Here is a 21212-nt window from a genome sequence, read left to right on the forward strand (position 1 = left end):
AAATGTCTGAAGCAGACACTTCTTATGATAACCTGGCCTGAAAAAACAGAGTGCACAGCAACCACCTTCTTCACACATCCTTTGTATGCGGCAATCTTAAAGAACATGGAGCAGACGCTTCTTTTATAGACCAAACTAAGAACTCACTCAGACGAGCTTTGGACAGCTCCAGTTAAACAGCATGAGACTGTTTTCACTTACAGACCAATTAATAACACGTCTCCATATAATCTATACATGAAAACATATGTTTTCCCCTAATTGTGGCTGACAGAATACCGTGCATCTTCTTAGAAAGCCAGAAATTAAGAGCAATTATTATATTCCAGACACTTTCCAGTAGGAAAGCAACGCTCATGCTTTCGTTTAACCTTGATTAAAATTGTCCACGGTTTCATGGTCTGGAAATAAATTCAACTCTGAATCAGTTATATTCAAATTATAATTATAGTTAGTTGTCCTTCTTAATGCAGGCAGTCGTCTGTGTTTGTCTTACTCCAAATGTAGCCTACACTGAGTGGCCTCAGGCAAAATTACTAGATATTGCTGCTTCCATTATTTTGCATCTAAACGAGACCCAGAGGGACAAGAGAATCACTGTGACTGGAGATATCTGAGTGATGTGTTGCAGTCTTTAACAGCTCACTGCTAAAAAGAATAAAAGTCTCTGGCCTAAGCAAAAGAAAAACTGCATTTTAGCTCACACCCTTTCCTTCTTCATAAAAGGGATCATTTTCTATCTTGGGTTTCCAGACTCTTGTTCCTATAGAGCATATAGGAACACACAATTGTTTGAAGCTGGTGTTTAAGCACCACTTCAGCCTGAGGTAATTGAGCCAGTAACCACTTGCACGCCAGCACTGTTGTAGAAATGTAATTATGTGCATTCCTTAACGGGGAATATATGAAAAGATGATGGGCTAACTTCTGGAGAGGAAATCCATGGATTAATCTCATTCTCAACCTCCTTCATATGCTAAAGTATACATTTCCCCACTGGCATGCTTGATATCGTAATTTACCTCAGACCATTTTATTCAGTTATTCTCTATCATTTATCCTGAAATTCATGCTCTTATATGCATTTAAATCTGATTTAAAGGGACAGTATGGCTAACACCAAAGACTACTTTTGAGCTGCCCACCTTTGGAGATATCAGCCTGGAAATGTGTTCCTCCTCTTGAATATAAGGGAACTAAAAGATGTTTCTCTGCTCTGTGCACCGGTAAATATTGAAACAATTTTCTCTATTAATAAATAACACCTCCCAACTGTATCACTGCAGTGATAAGAGGCTTAAGTTAATGGTAGCGTGGCATGACGAAAACACCTGAACTGTGATGTCAGCAGGCCCCGTGCAACATTTTTATTTGTTGATCTTTATAAATGCCAGTACTGGTATGTTTTGAAATACGTAATATCAGCCAATATATCGACATGGCCAATAAATAGGTCGGGGTCTAATCTAAAACAAAGCAAAGGAAAATTATGTGAACTTTCAACTTTGCATGTATAATATTTGGAGACTATGCACACAGCTGATATTTCAAAGGTGACCATTGTTAAACTAAAAGCATATCACTTATGCTTTGTTTTCACGCCAATCCATATTTTTAAAGATCCAAATGCTACATTTTGCGTTAAATTCAGGCTCTGGTGTTTAACATTTTGCTATGCTATCCTTGTCTGTGTTTTACTGCAGAAACTGCCCTCAGCTTACTGCAACTGCTCCGCAGTAAAATCCTTCCAGTCCAAAAAGAATCCAAAACACAGAGCAGCAGGCAAAAATCAAACACTCACCCATAATTTATATTTCTAGTTTGCTTCTTTCCCCATACTTCATGGGCATATATGTAGTCTATTTGTAGCTTATATGAAGCCATTTGTAGGGCGTCAAATGGGTCAGAGTAAGCTAATAAGGTAAGGAACTCAAATGAGAGGCACAAAGCAAGAAGATATTGCTGAAAGTCTTTCACTGCAAAGCAGTAATTCAAGCAACTTTAATGTCATTACTTGTACATTGTTGTGGAAAAGGTTCCCATGTTAACAAGGTGACATTATGCCTTAGGTCACTATAAATTTGTGACGTCTTAGCATTAGCGTGTAGCTACGGATGTCCTCTTTATGACACACAAACTTCCATTCCACTTTCAGGTTTCCATAGCTTAGTAAAGATTTGCACACAAAGGTAAAGACTCAGAATGAAACTCGCAAGTGTTACTGAAAAATCAAGCTCTTATTTAATTGGGCCAGATTGATGAGAAATGCCTTGCAAAAAAACTAAATGAAACAAAACAAAAAAACATTAGCTACCGCAGAGGGGAAATGCCAATGTTTAATCAGAAACACAATTTCTGCATTTACTGCCCTACTTACTGCCAAACTACTCTTTAGACTGTTTATGCTTTTACTGCATAGACACAGACGAAAAAGATCTTCCTGAATTGTTGACAAAACAAAAAAGCTGAAGTTTGTATAGCAAGCAACAGAAATTACCACTCATAAACTGATCTACTGTGTAAATGTCCTTTTTTTCTTCGCAAGATTAAAGAGAAACACTGCATTAAGAATCACCTCATGCAGCTTTAAATGTATCTTTTCTCTGCACAGCTAAAATAAACCTCACATATCCATCTGCATTCTAGTACTGAGGTTAAACCACACCTCGCAAGGTCAACAGCTAAAAAACATCCGAGTCTCGTTACACTCATGCCTTCGGGTATTTAAAACCCTTTACATTGAAACCTGAGCTCACTTCGCAAGGTGGTACACTGAAGTTCAAGTTCATGATGAACACTGTATGTAAACAGGCTGTAAAAAAGGCAGAGCCAATGACAATGGCCATGAAATAGTTCATTTTCTTTGTGAATTCTTAGCATTTAGACTTTGTATTGCAGTTTAAAAGAACTCTCCACCTTCAACTATAGCTTGTTATTAGGTTTAATATGCTCCATCTTTGCATTTAATTTAAACGTAATAACTATTATCACTTTGAGATTAAAATAATTTACATTCACATTTGAAACATTTACAACCCTTATTTTCATTTCAGATGTGAGTCGGTGAAGCTCACTAATGGCTTTAATGAGTAAAAAAGCATGCTGGTGTCATGCTGTTTGCTGAGAGCTGAGGACCTAAAAGTACTCCTCTACTGCAGTGAATGACATCTAAAAAGCTCTCATGTCCTCTCCACTTTTGCTTTTTCACCTTTTGGTGGGTATTTGTGATGATGTTTAAAACACTCAGGTAATGAGCTGCAAACACATTCAGGCAGGATGAGTTTTATTTTTTTCATTTTGTAGTTTTAAAACGTATGAGATGCTAAGGAACTGTCATATTATCTGTGGATCTTTTTAATGATGGATTACCCTCATGCAAAAGCAGCAGCAAACTGGTTGTTTTTGATAGCAAACTTTAATACTGGCTTGCAGAGGCATGGGCGCGTGATGAGAAGAGAGATGCTGACAGTAGATATTTCTCTGTCAACAAAAAAAATACCTGTTTGACACAGCGCTAGCGATACGGGCAGCGAGCATGTGAGCTTTAAAGATTTTCTGTCATGTGATGTAGAATAGATTTAATTAACATTTTCCTATATTGATGGCATGCACATACTGCTAGTGTGTCATTGTCAAAGTACAGCTTGGTGAAATGTTATTTTCTAAAATCACAAGTATATAGGAGCAAAACTCAGTATTTAATTTGTAAGGCAAAAGACCAGATAATGTGATAAACTGTATTTAACTGATCAAGAGCTATAATTTTTCTACTTATACTTTATTTCACAACTTACAAATCAGAATTAAGACCTGCAAAGTTAGCCTGCATTTGAACAGATCTAATAAATAAACACTTAAACTACAAATTTTGAGTTACAATCAAGAAATTAGATTGTAACGTTAACAGTGGGGCAGCTCTCTCTCTTTAACGTCTCTGAGCACAGAGTAAGACTGGGAGTACTTTGAGATTTGAACTAAATCTCCAAAAATTGCATTTGTTGAATTTAGTTAACAAATCTGATGTATCCATGGATTGTTTCACCCTCTGATTTCTAGCACAATTCACAATTCGACTTAAAATGCATCCCTATTGCCCACTACTTTTCCATCCATGAACAAGAACCTAGCAAACCTTTGCTAACCATTAGCATAGTAATGAGCATTTGCTCATTACATAAAAAACTAACAAAACTAACCAATACTAATATCAAATTAGCTCGGAAAATCAAATCCCTTTAAATATTAGCTATCAGCTATGACTGTTTTAAAAACTACAACAAAACCCCCGCCCCAAAAAACTCTAAATGCATTGTCTAGGTTTGAAAAATTAGGCCATTTCGGAAATGCAAAAGCTGCAGTATATCAAACATGGTAGCTTGAGGCTAACAGACGGCTACAGAAAAAGGTTAAATCCCTCCTACTGGGTGATATATTTTTTAACAACTAAGCCTTTAAATGCTATTAAGGTATACAGTAATGCCTTATTTGGGCAGAGCTGGTTTGACAGACAACTGCATGGTAACACAGCAGTGTTAGCGGTGTTAGCATCAGCTAATTAGAGACAGCGAACTGTTCCTCTCACTGCACCACTGTTAGTGCCTTTAAATCAAATTACTTTACATATAATGTGGTCTGCTATGCAGTATTAACAATCTGACCAAGAAGCCTGCTCCAATACTCTATATGTTAGCCCTAATTAAAAGGTATGTGTACGTTCTTTGCTAATATGCTAGCACACTAACCTCTTGTTTGATTAAAAACCCAAGATGGGGGCACCATTGCTTTATCTGTCTGATATACAGATTTTGCTAAATACACAAAACCTCTTTAGAATACAAACAAAAAACATAATGATGTAATAAAGTAGCTACTTTCAACTGCTCCCTCATTCACAAGCGGTCACCACAGTAGATAGCGCCGCATGTTTTAGCATTTTCACACCAGATGCCCTTCCTGTCTCAACACCAAGGGGAATTGTGTGCTTTTCCCGGGATCAAACCTGGAAAGCAGTGCACTATGGAGCCACGAGGAAATATCTGTAATGAATTCAAAAGGACATTAGCTAGGAAATACAAACTGCACGGTGGTCACCCACCAGTTGTTATACATTTACATTATGCAGTTACAAGTGAAAAACATAGACATGCTATAAACATATAAATTATTTGCTCCTCCAAAAATAATCAAGAATCTGGTTCCCAGATTGAAAGGTTACAATTAAAAAAGAAAAAAGATAAACCACGGCTCTGAATAACCAGGACAACTGTGTCATGATAAGCTGAGTAGGCCTAATGACTCACAAAAGTATTATATATAACTTTTTGCAACCCTAGAATAACACACAGGAAAGTGAACCAGGCAACAGAAAAAGTCTCTCTGCAGGTTTTCTGACAGCCAACACCATTCCCCACAACTACTCTGGTATTCCACACAGAAAGCTGTTCTGTGGCTCTGGCGCTGGACGACTACTATCTGCTCGTCTGCAGGTTTAAACTGTCTGACCACATCCACCTGCATCTGGGTTTGAGCTGACAGCTCAAGCCGTCAGGTAAACACTAACTGGGCTTGGACAAGCTTTATTTCAGTCAGTGTGGAAACGTTTTTAACATGTATCTAGGTCTTGCTGCTTAAGCCTAGATTACATAAAATCTGAAATAATTTGCACAGCATTTACCCTTTTCTCATTTGCGTCATGACTGTACAACATTCATATTATTGGTTATTTGAAAGCGTACAACCTCACCACCATTTATCAAACACACGTGTAACGCTGCATACTGTACGCACAGATGAGCACATGCAAACATGAACACTTGTTTCAAAATGCATTCAATAACAAAAAAAAACGTCTTTCTAAATGTGCCGTGTTATGATTTCCAGTGTAGGTGTAGCTGCCTTTAACCGATAAGAAAGCAGGAAGCACTTCAACTGGCTGCAAACCTATAAATGAAAAACAGAGGAAAGGCCACTGACAGCCCTCACTGACCCTTTAACTTCCCAGTATGTACAGGGTAAATAAATAGCATTGCCACACTTGATGTAGACTCAAACAGTGGAAATGCTTTGCTCTAATAAGAAATCCCTTTCAGTTTCAAATAATTATATTAACAAATAAATAAATAAACAAAAAGCCCTGACTGGACTGTGAATTCGAAGACCTGTGGGTTTGTCAGAGAAATGTGAACTCCAGTAGGCTTAAAGCTGCCAGGTTGGGTAACATCAGCCTGACCCTAAGCCTGCTGAGAAATTATCTAAGCATACATTTTCCGGTGACATTTAACATTTTTCTTTGTGGCGTCTTAGAGGAAGCAATGACGAAAACCCCTTTGGTGTTTTGGCCATTAATGTCATCATCGGGGGCACAACGGGTGGAGGGAAAAATAGGTTATTTCAGCCTTGTAACCAGGGCACTTGATGACTCTGAGCTGAAAACATGTAAGCAGCATTCAAGAGCGCTAACGCTGTCAAACATACGGACACCTGGATTTTACCCAAACCAGCCAAATCAGCCTGTGCTCCGTCTAATAAACACGCCCACCTCTCTTTTATTGGGAAAAGAGTCCAGTCGTGAACTTTGATCATATAAAACGGAGTAAGCGGGTGGCAGCAGCCTATGACAACATTTTGCGCTCGTCTGTCACAGTGACGCGAAACTGAAAGCTTAAGTTAAATCTCACATACCTTGAAAACAGGTCTCCAGCAGAAATCCGAATCCACACTTAACTTTAACCAAACTAGTCATTTTTAAAAGAAAAAAATGTAAAAACTACAGCATAGCAGCCGAGCGCAATCAGCAGCCTCTGACTAACCAAGCGAGAGCGCTGAAAGCGTTAAATTGCATAACAGCGCCTTAAGTTAATAACGTGCTGTTATTAATCGCCGGTGAGCTCTCTGCGGCTTTGACAGTCCTAATTTATCAACAACAGAGGACCAAATTTCTGATTCGTGGCTTTTTTTTTCTGTAGTTGCGGTCTTTCTCTCTCTCTCTCTCTTTTCCAGGGTCTGTACTCCACATCCTCCGCTGGCAGCGGCTTGTAAACAGGACCGAGTGGCTGAGAGCAGAGAAAGTAGGTCAGCTGGTAGCTCAATACTCGGGTAACGAAGGCAGCAGCAGCATAAGCAGCAATGCTGTGCAACACAACCGAAAGAAACCTGCGCTTGTGACCGGGAAGGAAGGGGGCAGATTGCAATCTTTAACACGTGCTTAATGAATAATAACAACCCACTAAAATGTCATTAGAGCAATGCAAAGAAGAGTAGATTTGTAATGTGGCTTTTGCACCGCAGTTTTCCGACTGTTTGAAACTGTGAAGCCTACCGAGACTTGGCCATAGGAGCCTAACCTTTAATCTACTAAGATATAGTTTTACATTCACAAGAAGGAGTCTATAGGAGGGGGTGATGGCATGCTGCAAATTGACCTTAAAGGTACTGCTGATATATTAAGGCAAATCACATGGGCAGGAGGAGGTGGTGAACGGTGCCTCCTCCCTGCCAGCAACACAGAGCAGATTAGCCTGTCTGACCCTGTTTATAAGTTTATAAACCATTTATTTAAATCTGCAGGGTGAAGGGAGGCAGGCCATACAGAAAGATGACAACACCTCAATGTATAACCAAAACAAGACGCTGTAGACTTTTGTTTTGCCCCCCAAGTACTTCCCCATACACTTCCTATGTGTGTTTTTTTTTTAAACTTCCTGGTTCCCTTCTCTCCTCAGCTGAAGTCCCAAATGTGGGTCAGCAGTCTACATGACTAATTTCAAGCTTTAATGATGGACAGTCTCCAAGTATTTTGTGTCTGTCAAGTGGCTTCACAAGCAGCTAGATGTGGGCATGTCGAGAATGTTAAAAGAACCAAAGAGAGCATTTACATGGATAAATTATTTGGAGCGTTAAAAAATGAGGCAGAGGTTTTACTGTAGTACGCCTATATGACTGTCACAGTCATATCAGTAGTTTATCTAATTGTACTATTTGGACAAAGCCTATCAGTACACCAGCCATTTTAACCAAGTCCTAAATTTTATTAACATGACATGTATGGATGGCTTTTGTATGGATAGATGCCACTTAGTCTATGTGGCTAAAGCCACGATTTCACTGCTACTGATTATAGCCCTCATTACTTGATAAATGATTTCTAATAACTTAATGGTAGGTAGACTAATTAGTTTTTTTGTTTCCCTATGACATTTCTGAATGCACCTTTAATTTTTAAAGATCTTTAAAGACCATAATCTTCAAAACAGTAATCGTGAACAATTACGGTAGGTGCCAAATGTGTAAATGTGAGACTCTTTTTACACTTATACTTTCCCAAATATCAAGCTCTACTGTACTTGTTAGCAACATAGATGGTTTACATTATTAACTGCATGTGAGGCTTGCTTACTCACAAACAACTGAGGAGACCATATTTTGGATTATTTAGACAATGTTAAGTAAAATAATAACTAAAAAAAACAAAATTTTTCAGTAGGAAATAGCCACATCTTTGATTGCACTGATGTGCTATCCTTTCCTTCTTATTTAAAATACTTTGGGTTACATAAATATGTTTCTTTAATGGAAGATCTTGTAATCAAGGCCAGTTCTCGTGTGAATAAAGAGCACAGAGCACATGAGAATCAACGTTGTCACCTGTTGTGCCTCATCTCATTAGAGAGTGAGTGTCAACTGCTTTGACAAGTTAGCCTTTGACATCAGAGAGCTTTAAGTGCATGTTCTTAATTAGAAAAATTGAGCTTTTCATAATGAAGAGTGTGAGTGTTAACCTGTGAGTGCCAGCGTGTACTTTGAAGAGGTTTTGCTAAATCCATTTAAATCAATAAAACAGAGCAACTTGTAAAATGCAAGAAAATATTAAAAATTTGAGGAGAGAACAGTTTCAGTAAAATAATCTGAACAGATGACATGAAAATCTTTACTTTGTTTTCTATATTTTGTGGGTCCTTCTGGGTCCTTTTTTCCCAGCATTGCTTTTAAAGCATACAGGTTTTATTGCTAAGGTGACAACAAAAGAAAATCAATGTTTTAACCCAGACAGGAAAAAAGTATTTGGAATTTAAAAAAACAAAAACATGGACACATAATTTCAAAGTCAAAGCGTCTGTTTCTGGCTCGGCCGGTCGTCGTGATGTTTTATGATTTGAATTTCTCTCCAGATGTCCCTGAACTCCAGACGCACATTTGAGGCCACGGTAGATATGCAGACCACTTGTCTCAATGACCATCTTAATGTAATGAGTCACATTTTCCACACAGCTGATGCAGCCTGCAGCTGTTGTAGTAGTCCCAATTTCAGTGACTGGCTCATGAGGTGGTACCAGGATGATGCCAGTTCTGCCAGCCAAGTTATACATGAAGCCTCTCTGGAGACATAAACATCCTCCATCAGGTGATTGAACCTTCTTAACTGACTCTTGCATCGTTGGCATGACTCCGCTGTGATTTGTCAGCGCTAACCAACCTTGAAACTAAAAGCCTTGTATTACCACTCCTGATAGTGGCTGCACCACTGCAGCTACACAGTTTCACACACTTCTTGCACACCTAACATCTGTGTAGTTTGTGCAACATCCTCAGTCCTGCACTTATGAAAGTGACTGCAGAACTGCTAGGATATCTGCAGAACCCCTAAGTATCTTCTATGAATAAAAAGATATACTATTTAAAAAAAATAAAATACAAATAAAACACAGCAGAAGGAACAGCTTAGTTTGACAGGTCTGCATTACTTAAAACTAAAGTTTGTAACAGTGCATCCAACAAAGTGGAGGGCACAGTGCACCTCTGACACCCCCATACGGCACTGAGCAAATTCAGTGTTGCATTCAGTGCTGTCCCTTTCTGTGTTACTCCCATAGTGTGATCACACTGGTTGCTCTAGTTTCTGTCACGACTGAGAAACTTGAAAGTCAGGTAGATGACAAATCTGGTAGGTAGGGCTGGGAAGAGGTGAACTGTCCTTAAATTTTAGTCACTACCTGTTGTAATTAATGGATTTATTTATATTGAAGAAATGTGGCCGATCAAGTCGTAGAGCATGCAGCACAGCTAATGTGACCTAATTCAACCTTGGGGGGAAAAAGGAAGTGCTGACAAGTTGAAAAAAGAAAAATAGAAGAAAACATAGCAAGAATGATGTATTGTTAATGTATCCCGAGGAAGCTATCGTTAATGCAGCCATCTCAAAGAAGAAACAGCACGATTTATATGTTTGAGATGGCTCAACTTAAACAAAGAAACTATGCAAAATGCGCTGTGTGCTAACGCAAACCAAAAACGGAAAACTAAACTATACGCATGCAATTTCAGCCTGCTCAAGAACGAAAGAAAGCGAGCGAAAGTAAGAACGAAAGCTTTGTTACTGCAGATAATTTTGATGGTTTCTGGAGGCTCAAGTCACTTTCACAAAAGTACTAGAATAAAATGTACTTTCACTTACAGTCTGGCAACAGTAAGAAGCAAACCGATGCACTTCCGACTAAAAGCATGAATAATAGTAAATAATTATTAAGAGTCAGCTTCAAGCATCAACTGTAAATATGCCTCTAGAAACTAGATTGCAAAATGTAGGTTTGCTTATACTGTGATCAGACCTGTAAAAGACACTTTTCTCATATGAGATGGTGAATGAAACAGACAGAAGTCCTGGAGGATAAATCAGTCACGAGGAGTTCAAACAACCTACAATTAGACCACACAGAGGTATTCAGAGGCTTCATGGGGTTATGATTGGTAAAAATCTACAAACTCCATCCAGAAATTAAGCAAAATGAAGTTAATAAACTGCATAAGGTACACTCAGATTTACCCATCTGTCAACTCTGAAACTGTGATGCCCTAAAAGGTATCAGAAAAAAAAAGATCCAAAGTCAGTGAGTACTTTTTCTTTCCTAAACAGAGTGCTTCACTTTAGGATTCCTCCACCACCTAACTCCCGTTAAGTACATGCTTGCTTTGTCTCTTAATGCTCCATTAATTTTTTCCTCAAGCTTCAGTAATGCATACACAGCACTGGGACTGTCTTTTTCAAAGGTCTGACACTGTAGGTTCTGAAGCTCTCGCCAAAACATTTTAGAGCACAAATACTTCCAAATGTGCCCCTCCATGAATGAGTAGTGTTGGTGCCAAACGAATAATGTTCTTTGGGCTGATAGAGCAAATCTAACAAGGATGTGGCGCTCTGACCTAATTACCACCACTGCTGTGCATAGTGGCTTAGTTTTAAGGATGACAGTGCTGGTCAATCAGGTCTGGCGGTTGTTTGTCTTGACTGGGTAATGATTCCCAGAAATGTTTCTTAGTGACTTTGGTGAGCCCTTGACCTAATTATATATAGATTTAGTCTTCTGAAGATTCTCAGAGTAAACTGCAATAGTATGTTTTCAATATATTGCAAAACTGGGCCAAAATGGCTTTTCTCATGTAATTCTCAAATGTGCTGAATTTAGTGCTAATTAGCAATTGGTAGCATGCTAACATATTAAAGTCAGTTAAACATATGCTAACAGTAGCGTTTAGCTCTGAGCACTGCTGTGCTATACTGCAGTCCTGTTTGCATTGTTAACTCTCATATAAAGTGATGACCACTATTTACATATTTAATGACATGTTAACACAGAAACTCCTGACACGGTTGTGTATTAAATGAATAAATAAGTCAGCAAATGAAAGACTTTCAAATAACTGAAAGCAGCTAAAGATCTGTGTTGTGTTCTTATTTCTATAGCATACTCCATGCACACTACACACACATTACAGTACCAAATCATTGAGCAGATAGTACAGGATGCCAGACTGATTGTATAGAAACATTCTGAAGTCCATTGTTACCTTGCCAGCAACCAACAAGATCTAAGATTCATAAAGATCTCCCACATTTTACTGCATTATTCACCATCCGCCTACATAGAGATTAGTGGCGCTCTTTTTATGTAGGTCATGCTATTGGATAATGAGATGACATTTAGTGCTCATAAGCAGGCGTCACTCCATAATGAAGTCACATCATTGCGTTCTTTACATGCTGCACCTTTTTCCAGACTGCTTCCAGCTTCATCAGTGAAAAGTGACTATTTGTATAATTACTCAGACATTAAGCCATATTGCCTCTCTCTACATCTGTGCTGCTGGTATTGATGATGTCATTGCGGCCCTCTGCTGAAGCACTGACTTTCATTAATTAGACGGTGGCACTGCTGTTCACTCTGTGTTCCCATGGTAACAATGTGTAGTGTCTACTTTCTCCCAGCTATGCCCATCAAGCTGCCGGTTTCCATTTTTCTTCTGGTCGACAAGATTTCTCATACATAACTCAGGAAGTCATTTGTTATACTGTTGACTATTAATAAAGTGCCAAAGCAACCTTGCTGGCTGCATGCTTTGATTTCTCCTTACAGCAGTTTTAACTCACTCTCAACCCACAACAACAGATGAGATACAAGCTTCGCAATAAATGTACATGTTAACCTAAAGTTTAATACTGGCATCAAGGTTTTCCAGCATGTCACTGTTAATTTTACAGTATATGTGCCAAAATCTACAGTTTAATACTGTAAGTACACATGCTGAAACTGCTCTTTAGTGCAAATATCTAATCAGCCAATCACATGACTAAAACTGGGCATGAAAACATAGTCTGATGATGACCCGCTAAAGTCAAACCGATCGTCAGAATGAAAAAGAAATTTGATTTAAGTGGACCAGAGAGGTTGCTCTGAGTATTTCAGAAATTACTGATTTTTCCACAAACCCATCTTTAGGGTTTATAGAGAATGATCTGAAAAAGGGAAGTCTCCAGAGAGCAGCGGTTCTCTGGGGGTAAATGCCCTGTTGATGCCAGAGGTTACAGGAGAAGGGCCCAAGCTACTCAAGCCGATAGGAAGGCAGCATAACTCAAGACAACCACTCATCACAACCAAGGAGTGCAGAAGAGCATCTCTGAACAGATCCAACATTGAATATACAGTATGGGCTATAGCAGCAGAAGATCACACAGCGTCCCATCACTGCCAGCTAAGAACAAGAAACTGAGACTACAATTCACACAGACTCACCACATTGAGCAAAACATGCCTAGTCTGACGAGTCTCAATTTCTGCTGCAATATCTTGACTTTAGGGTCCGAATTTGGCTTAAACAAAATGAAACGCTGGGACCCCATAGTACCATTTGAGGATTGTTCAAACACCACAGCCGACCCGAGTATTGTTCATCCATTTATGACCACAGTGCACCCATCTTTTTCATGGCTTTTTCAAGCAGGGTAATGCACCATGTGGCAAAGCTCAAATCAACTGAAACTGGTTTATTGATCGTCGCAATGAGTTCACTGAACTCAAATGACCTTTGGGAGGTGATGTAACGAGAGATTCGCATCATGAATGTGTAGCCTACAATCTGCAGTGAGATGCTATCATGTCAATATGGAGCAAAATCTCTGAGGAAGGTTTCCCGCAGTTTATTGAAGAATTAAAGTGTTCTGAAGGTAAAAGGGGTCCAATCCAGTACTAGAAAAGTGAACCTAATAAAGTGTATATTATAAGCCACTGCATTGCCAATATACTAACATTTATTGCTTCCATAATTAATATTTTTCTACTGTAAAATAAAGTAAAATATACCTCTAAATACACTAGTCTTTCTGATCAGCCCTGTGTCAATATTTTCATGTATCATCTTTCTTAAACTATGATAAACTATGGTCACTTGCTTGGGTTGCTACAGGAGTTTTCACCTAATTTTAAATTTCTTTATATGGACTGTGTGCTCGGTGTGGCACACAGTGACTTGATGCAACACGAGTAAGTTTATTTTCTGACTCAAATGAAAATAACACTGCAGTAAGACGGGACAGTAGCTTTCTGTTGCTATTTTTTTAAAGACATCATCATTGACACTTTTCTGCTGTGTCGACCTACACCACCATGTTATCAGTGTGCAACAGTTGCTTTCGTTTTAGCAGAAATTTGTTAGTGTGGGCTCAGCTACAGGCTACAAACGATTTACCTCAACGCCACTTGTTAAAGAAGAACAAATGAAAAGAATTTCAAGACATATGTGGCTTAATGCTTCAAAATAGTGAGCTCTGTCTCACAGAAGGAAGAAAAATCACATCCGGAGGTGATGCTCAATGACTTTTCACACCGTGTAATTGAGTATAGATGGAGCACCACGGCTAAAGCCTTAGAGCTCATTCAAATGCATGAAATGAAAAAAGGAAAACAGTAAAGAAACAATTCATTATGTCCCTTCTCGGGAGAGTTTTCCCACAAGCTTTGCCCATCACTACCAAACAGAAGCTCCACACTAATCCTGCCCCAGGCAACAGCTGAACGCCACTCTACTCAGAGCAGTTTAACACATCCACACCTGTGGGGGGAAAAAACTGTTCTTTTACCCTGTTTTCCTAACTGCACCTGTTAATGCACCTGTTGAATAATCAGCTAATCAGCTAAGAACATGAATCCTAGTTCACATCAACCTCGCAGCTACTAATTCACAACTCACAGCCATCAACCTAGTCAACCATTAGTCAACCTGCATATTTTATGTAGATTTTCTTCTTCATATATTCCACGTTTACTTTTTGGTAACACTTTAGTCAAAAGTGCCATGTAATTACACATTCACCACACAGCACGGAGTGTGTGGTGAATGTGGGTGGTCGCATCCTTTCAATGAGAAAGCAGTCCCATAAAACAAACATCCTTTCACCAGGTAGATCCACTCTCAAATTTTCTTATAATTATATTCTTTCAACAATTCCAAATGAATCACAGTTACTCCAAGCCTGTTATTGCCTGCTGCTGCTGCTCAGGAAAAAAAAAGATGCAATTACCTAAGGCAGTGTGAGCAAATATGTGGGTCACCATTCTGGGGCATGGGTGGAAAGGGCAGCGGAGCTCTTTCTTTTCACCACTCAAGCTCGGATGCCAGGTTAGATCTTTGATTAGATTCTGTCTCATTCTTAAACATCGCCTCCAAATGAAGCATTTTTGAGCTGTTCACCCGAACGTCATTGTTATGAATTCACCAGTGAGTGTTTATGAAACTGCAACCGGCCCCTCTGTTATGCACAGACTCTGAAATGAACTTAAATAGCCTTTCGCAAAGAGTCCATGGAAAAAATGACCTTATGTCTCCATTCCTATCTATTGCTGTTTCATTTTCCTGGTTATGAAACGATGGCTTCCATATCTTCAAGGCTCTCCTCCTGAGAGCACGCAAACCTCTCTTAAGTTTCACAGAACAGTAGAAAGCAGCTTATAAATTATTCTCTTTGAGGAAAGACTAAAACACATTGAATATTGGCTTCCTCTATGGCCAAATATCCACTCTGCCTAATTCTTATTCTACCGAAACAAAAAGCAGTGGACTGCAGATATTTGATTCGATTTGATTATTTTTGAGCTACATGAAAATATTTCATGTTATTTTAGGCAGTTTAACATTTCAGCTGAACTACAGGATACAAAACCTGCTCATCGTGCATCTTTTATTCATCCGATGAGTGGTTTAAAAGTAGTACAAATGTTAACACGTAATCAGGATGGATGCTCAGTCAACTGAGAAAGTGAATTAATAACATCTACATTATTAATGACAGAAGGCTGGATCATCAGAAGTCTCTGGAAAACAACTCGCATAATGACTAGTTTTCATATTTCTATGTTTTTACCTGTAATGCTTCTTTCCTACACTACATTTGTCTTCTTGGACTTCTTGGAGTAGCTGTGGATGCCACGCAGTTCAGGTGCAGCTACTTTAGCTTTGTTTACCCTCTCTTTTTGTTAACTTTCTCCAGACTGGCTGCACCTCGCAAACAAAAGAACCTTTGGCTTAAAGGGATTTCTTGTACCTACATTGATTTTAATAACTGAAATTCCACCATGTTTATTGTGAGCATAAACCTTTGTTACAGTGTATATGTGCAAATATGAAAAGGAACACAACTGGTTTTCTCTCTTTCAGACAGCTAAGCTTAAAGAGGCCATTGCATCTGAGTGGAACTATGTGTGCACATTACTCATGCTTTAATGTGACAATAATTCATGAATCATGAAGTGTCCTTCAAGAAACCTAAAATCACTGCCAGCTCTGTAAAAAAAAACTGAAAAAAAGTATTTTTGGCTTCCTCTTGATGGTGGAATAGAACTTCCTGTAGATTTCCATCAATTTTATCATATGTTTCTGTGTTTCTCTTAAGATGCGCATGCACTCACCAGCTACTTTTTAGGTACACCTGTTCAACTACTCGTTAATGGAAAAAATGTAATCGGCCAATCACATTTTTACACGTAGACATGGTCAAGACGACCTGCTGAAGTTCAAATCGAGCATCGGAAAAGGGAAGAAAGGAGATTTCCAGTGAGGGGAAATTTTCTGGGTGTAACGAAGAGGTGTTTCATTACTCTGGGCAAAAATGCCTTGTGCCCTTTCTTATGCTACTTTCCACTGTTCTGGGAGAAGACTGGAAAAATGTTGCCTGGTCTGATGAGTCTTGCATTGCAACATTTAGACGGTCGGGTCAGTTTGGAGTGAAAACAACATGAAAGCTTGGATGAGGTCATGAATATTGTCCAACCACTTATGGCCACAGTGTACCCTGATGATGGCTTTCTACGGGATAATCTCTCAAAACTCAAATCATCTCAAACTTCTTAAACGTGACATTGAGTTCACCTCGTTTTATCTGTGCCATGAAGAATTAAGGTGGTGCTGCATGGGAAAGGGAGTTCAACCCAGTACTAGCAAGATGTACCTAATAAAGTGGACAGTGAGTGAAAATCAGTAAAAAAGTTTAAACACTTAAATTAAAAAAAACAAAACAAAAAAACTCGGAAACTGGAAAGTTTTAGTAGGAAAGTGTAATGAACTCATTGGCTGGACCCAGACTAAGAATGAAATTCAAGTATCACAGCACTATGTGAACTCTCCAGTTCGCCATCAGTGGACATGTTCAGGTTTTGCCCCATGACATCACAGATTACATATGGCTTACTTAACATTAAAGGAAGAAAGAAATGTGTGTGGGAGGGCCCTTTTCATTTCACCATCAGACCTGACACGATCTTGTTGTGACTCCACTAAAGCAAACAACGTTGTAATGCACATGCAGCCAACACCCTCAACTGGAGATCTGAATCACTAGATCTAGGTCACACACACACTGCGAGGCCCATTTTTCTTCTTCATCTGACACACAATGTGTGGCCACACCCGATTCTTAAACGTAACCTTTTGTAGTGAAGCAAGAATAAATGTTACATCCTGTGAATTAGCTATATTTTAGAGACACACGGGGGGGGGGGGATCATCATCACTCAGATGATGATAACAGCTTCTAAAAGAACCTCATTTATGTAGATTCTCACTCCTTTGAATGATGAAGTACCATAAAAACCTTTCCGAAAGGTCAGTATTAGTGCAGTGTCACTGAGGAGCTCTCACACACGTTAGTTTCAGGTAATGTCATTTCATGCCACAAATAAAAAGAGAGGAAGCAAATTCACATAATGTGACTGGTCTCAGTGCCAGAAAAAGGAAAGCTTTCTCTTTTTTATAAAAGGAATAAATAGATTTGAAAAAGCCAAATGTCTTAATGATGGCGTAATGGCTCTGAGCCTGCAGCTACTGAGGACAATCACTGTGTGCTTTAGAGCAAGAGTTCAGTGACACCAGCAAGGCCGATGACGTCAGTAGAGGCAGTTATATAACTGCTGCTGAACATTTTGTCTGTCATAGTTACAAGGCCAAAGAGGGTGACATGAATACCAGTCATACTCTCAGGAGTCATGTGCAACATAGTTCCACTGGCCAAAGGAAGAAAAAGGCAAGCAGGCCTCGGTATAGAGGGGTATGGAACAAAAGGGAACGGCTCTGATTAATGATAACAGTCTGCATGTCTGTCTTATGTCTGCCCTTACGGCTATAAATGCTTCCACATTATCTTCTTACTGGAGATTGATCAAGAATTCACAAGTCTAAAAATTCCCAAACAGCACATCAGACCAACAGGTCAAAAGAGTCTAAAGATGATAAAACAGAGAAAATAAGACTGGGATGTGTCTGCAAAGTTTGCTAAAAACTATAACAGTTTGAACAAACACTACAAATAGAAATTATTTAGACATACACAGTAGGCCGCACAAGATTATCAACAAACAAAAAACCTGAAAAAAATCATCATTTAGAGAAGTTCATAATTTAAAACTGTCAGTTTCACTTGGTATTAATTTAATTTAATGGCGACTGTTGCTTCTAGCACCATCGAAGATAAACCCTGTAGCAATAAATGGTGTAAATAAACAGTGGCTTTTGGCCTTAACCCAAATACTGTTACACACTGTACTGACACCTCTGCCATCACTGATTATCCTTATAGGCCACTTTCTTAACTGGGTCTTTTATTGATTCCTAAACAAATTTTATCAGAGGAAATAAGCAGAATTCCACAGAGTCAGTATAACAATTTCATTATCACTGTCACAAAAATATGCCAGCACTGATATAAGGAAATGATAAGGTGTGTGCCATGTGATCCCATGGACCATTTAGTACAAGCTTTCAACTGGAACCATTTCTTACTTCCCATCAGGAGTCATTGTTCTCTGAAATATGTTACCTAAGAATCAGAAATACCGGACAACAGCGATCTAAAGCCAACAAATAAAGGCTGTGGATTGGCCTTTAAAGGGTAAGCGTCACTTCAATGTTTTTATAATCATTTTAACTAAGTAATTTGACTGATTTTTATTGGACAATACACATTTCACATGCATTCAAAGTTGCTAAATATAGTTGTTCGCCTATATTTGACTGTAAAGCTAAATTGTGGCTGCTTTAAAGCCAGCTGTCTGCAACAGAAAGGCTCTGAAATATTCTCTGCCCAGCTGTGACAGATGGTATACAGAATTTGCAAAGACACTTACTTCTTACACCAACCATAACCTGAGAATCAGTGCCTTAGCAAAATCATGTAACATGGAACTTGAGGCAAAGAGTGGAAATAAAGTTCCACTAAAAAAAAAAAAGCCTACACAAAGGAGCCGACAAGTTAATGTGTTTATGTATTTTCTGGCAGCAGTCCATTTTTAATAGCGTATGGTTGAGGCGAATACATCAAAAAATAAACCACACTATATATATATTTTTTTTTAAAAGCACAATCTCTTGCCATTTATTACTTTAAATTAATTTTATACCTGAGATAGCAATATCTCACTCAAGGCCATAGTGCTTTAGAGAATATCGGCATGGCTATGGCCTTGTCCCTGCAAACCATTCAGAGCTGTACTAATATTCAATAAACAGCACTCACTCTTGTGTGATATTACTTGATTAAGCTGTCTCAGACCAAGGATGATGCCCTCTAGTTTGATAGTGAATCACTGAAGCAATTTCCCTGGTTCCAGCTTCTCAAATGTAAGCCTTCGCTGCTTTTTTCCAGTTTGCACCCAACTTGGTTTGATATAAATCATAATTGTGGTTTTTCTATATTTTTATTAACCAATTATAATTGGGCCTTAAAGAAACAGCCCTATTTGAATTTTAGGATTATAGATTCTGTACAGATTTTACCATTAAAACATAAACATGTTCGCTTCAACAACAATATTCAGCTACTGTAGCAAGAACCATTAATCTGAAAAATTCAAATTCCATTATAACTTTAAGATATAAAGTTCAATTAAATTTCAAGACGTTTGGAAGGTTTTTTTCCCCAAGTTCAGCTGCAAAAGCCAACTAACACCTTGATGAAACTAATCCTCATGGGGACAATCCCAGGAAGAGAAAGACAACGAGTTATGTCTGCCACAGGGGATAAGTTCATTAGAGTTACCAGCATCTCACATTAGAGACACATTACTTCCCAGAGTTCAAGTAGCGGACACACATTAACACCAAATATTCGGATGAGACTGCGTAAACTGGGCCTTAAGGGTTGATTCCTATGGGTTACCAATTCCAACAAGTAATAAAAAGACACAATAGGACAAAGAAATACCCTGAATGAACCAATGAAAAACTGCATTTTGTTCTCATAAGTGTAAATTTGAGATTTTTGGTTCAAATTGCTGCATCTTTGCAAGACTTTGCTGTTGACAGCTGTTGGAGATTCGTTCAAAATTAATGGCAACACTGCTTTCCCAGCAGAGCTAACATAACATCATGGTCTGAGCTCAGTTTGTTTGTCATTGTGACAAAGATCCAAAACACATCTCCAGGAAATGAAAGGCTATAACTACTAAGATATAGAGCAATAGAGCGCAACATCAGAAAGCTCAGCTAACAGAAAGCTGATATGATCTGGGGTAACATCGGGGTCAGCAAGTGCACAGCAATAAAACTATTCCCTTTGACAACTTCATTAGACTTGGACACCAAATTAAGAATTCAAAGGTGTTGCTTTAGCAAGAAATTCTGGCTCTTTAGAAGAAGGTGGTTCAAGACTTTTGCACTGTACATGTATCTAAATAAAAAATGTTTTCCATAAATACAACCGACTATAATAACATTGTTGCAGAAATGCTGTTGTTTGTGATGTGGTTTGACTGAGTTAATTACTTCTTGTAATTGGCTCCATTGTCCTTCGGTCACTTGGTTGTAAGATTATGGTCATTAAACTTTAACTACAGTTGAAGGAAGTTCCTAGAGAAGCCACAGTGATTTCAGGTTTAGTTAACTTCCTTAACATTCAGCTCTGTCCTAAACAAGGTTATTATAGTTAACTTAGACATAAAACTGGATGTGAAAAAATATATATAAATATCAAATTTTTAATATAATATAGTTAAAAAATAAACAAATTAATTAAAATACTATAAATCAAATCAAATCAAATCAAAATTTATTTATATAGCACATATTAAAAACAACAGTGTTGACCATAGTGCTTCACAGTCAATAAAAACATGAGACAGTTAAAACAAACAATAGAAGAGGACAACAAACAATAGGTAACAACGCAACAAGCTAAAACAGCCAACTAGACAGAATCAAAAGCCAAAGTAAAAAAATAAGTTTTAAGACGTAATTTAAAAGACTGGATAGACTCGGCAGTGCGAATATGAACGGGGAGGTTATTCCAGAGTCTGGGTGCCACGGATGCAAAGGCCCGGTCGCCTCTCGACTTCGTTCGAGTCCTAGGTTGTGCTAGGAGCCTATGGTTGGATGATCTAAGTGCCCTGTTGGGATTGTAT

General features: G+C 38.5%; 1 protein-coding gene across 4 annotated transcripts in view; it reads right to left on the reverse strand.

Moving 5' to 3' along the window:
- npas2 (neuronal PAS domain protein 2) overlaps nt 1–21212 on the reverse strand; it is a 44058-nt gene that overhangs the window by 18313 nt on the left and 4533 nt on the right. Inside the window, exon 1 of one of the 4 annotated variants that reach the window (XM_085288608.1) lies at nt 6682–7094. The exons of the other annotated variants lie outside the window; for them this stretch is intronic. The gene's annotated coding sequence lies outside the window, so the exon portion shown is untranslated. Of the gene's footprint in view, nt 1–6681; nt 7095–21212 lie in introns of those variants that run through there. 4 annotated transcript variants of the gene reach the window in all.

This window comes from Mchenga conophoros, linkage group LG10 (genome assembly GCF_057382185.1).
Source record: "Mchenga conophoros isolate Kocher_MC1m ecotype Shallow Benthic linkage group LG10, M_conophoros_male_GT1.1, whole genome shotgun sequence".
Classification (NCBI taxonomy): Eukaryota; Metazoa; Chordata; class Actinopteri; order Cichliformes; family Cichlidae; genus Mchenga; species Mchenga conophoros.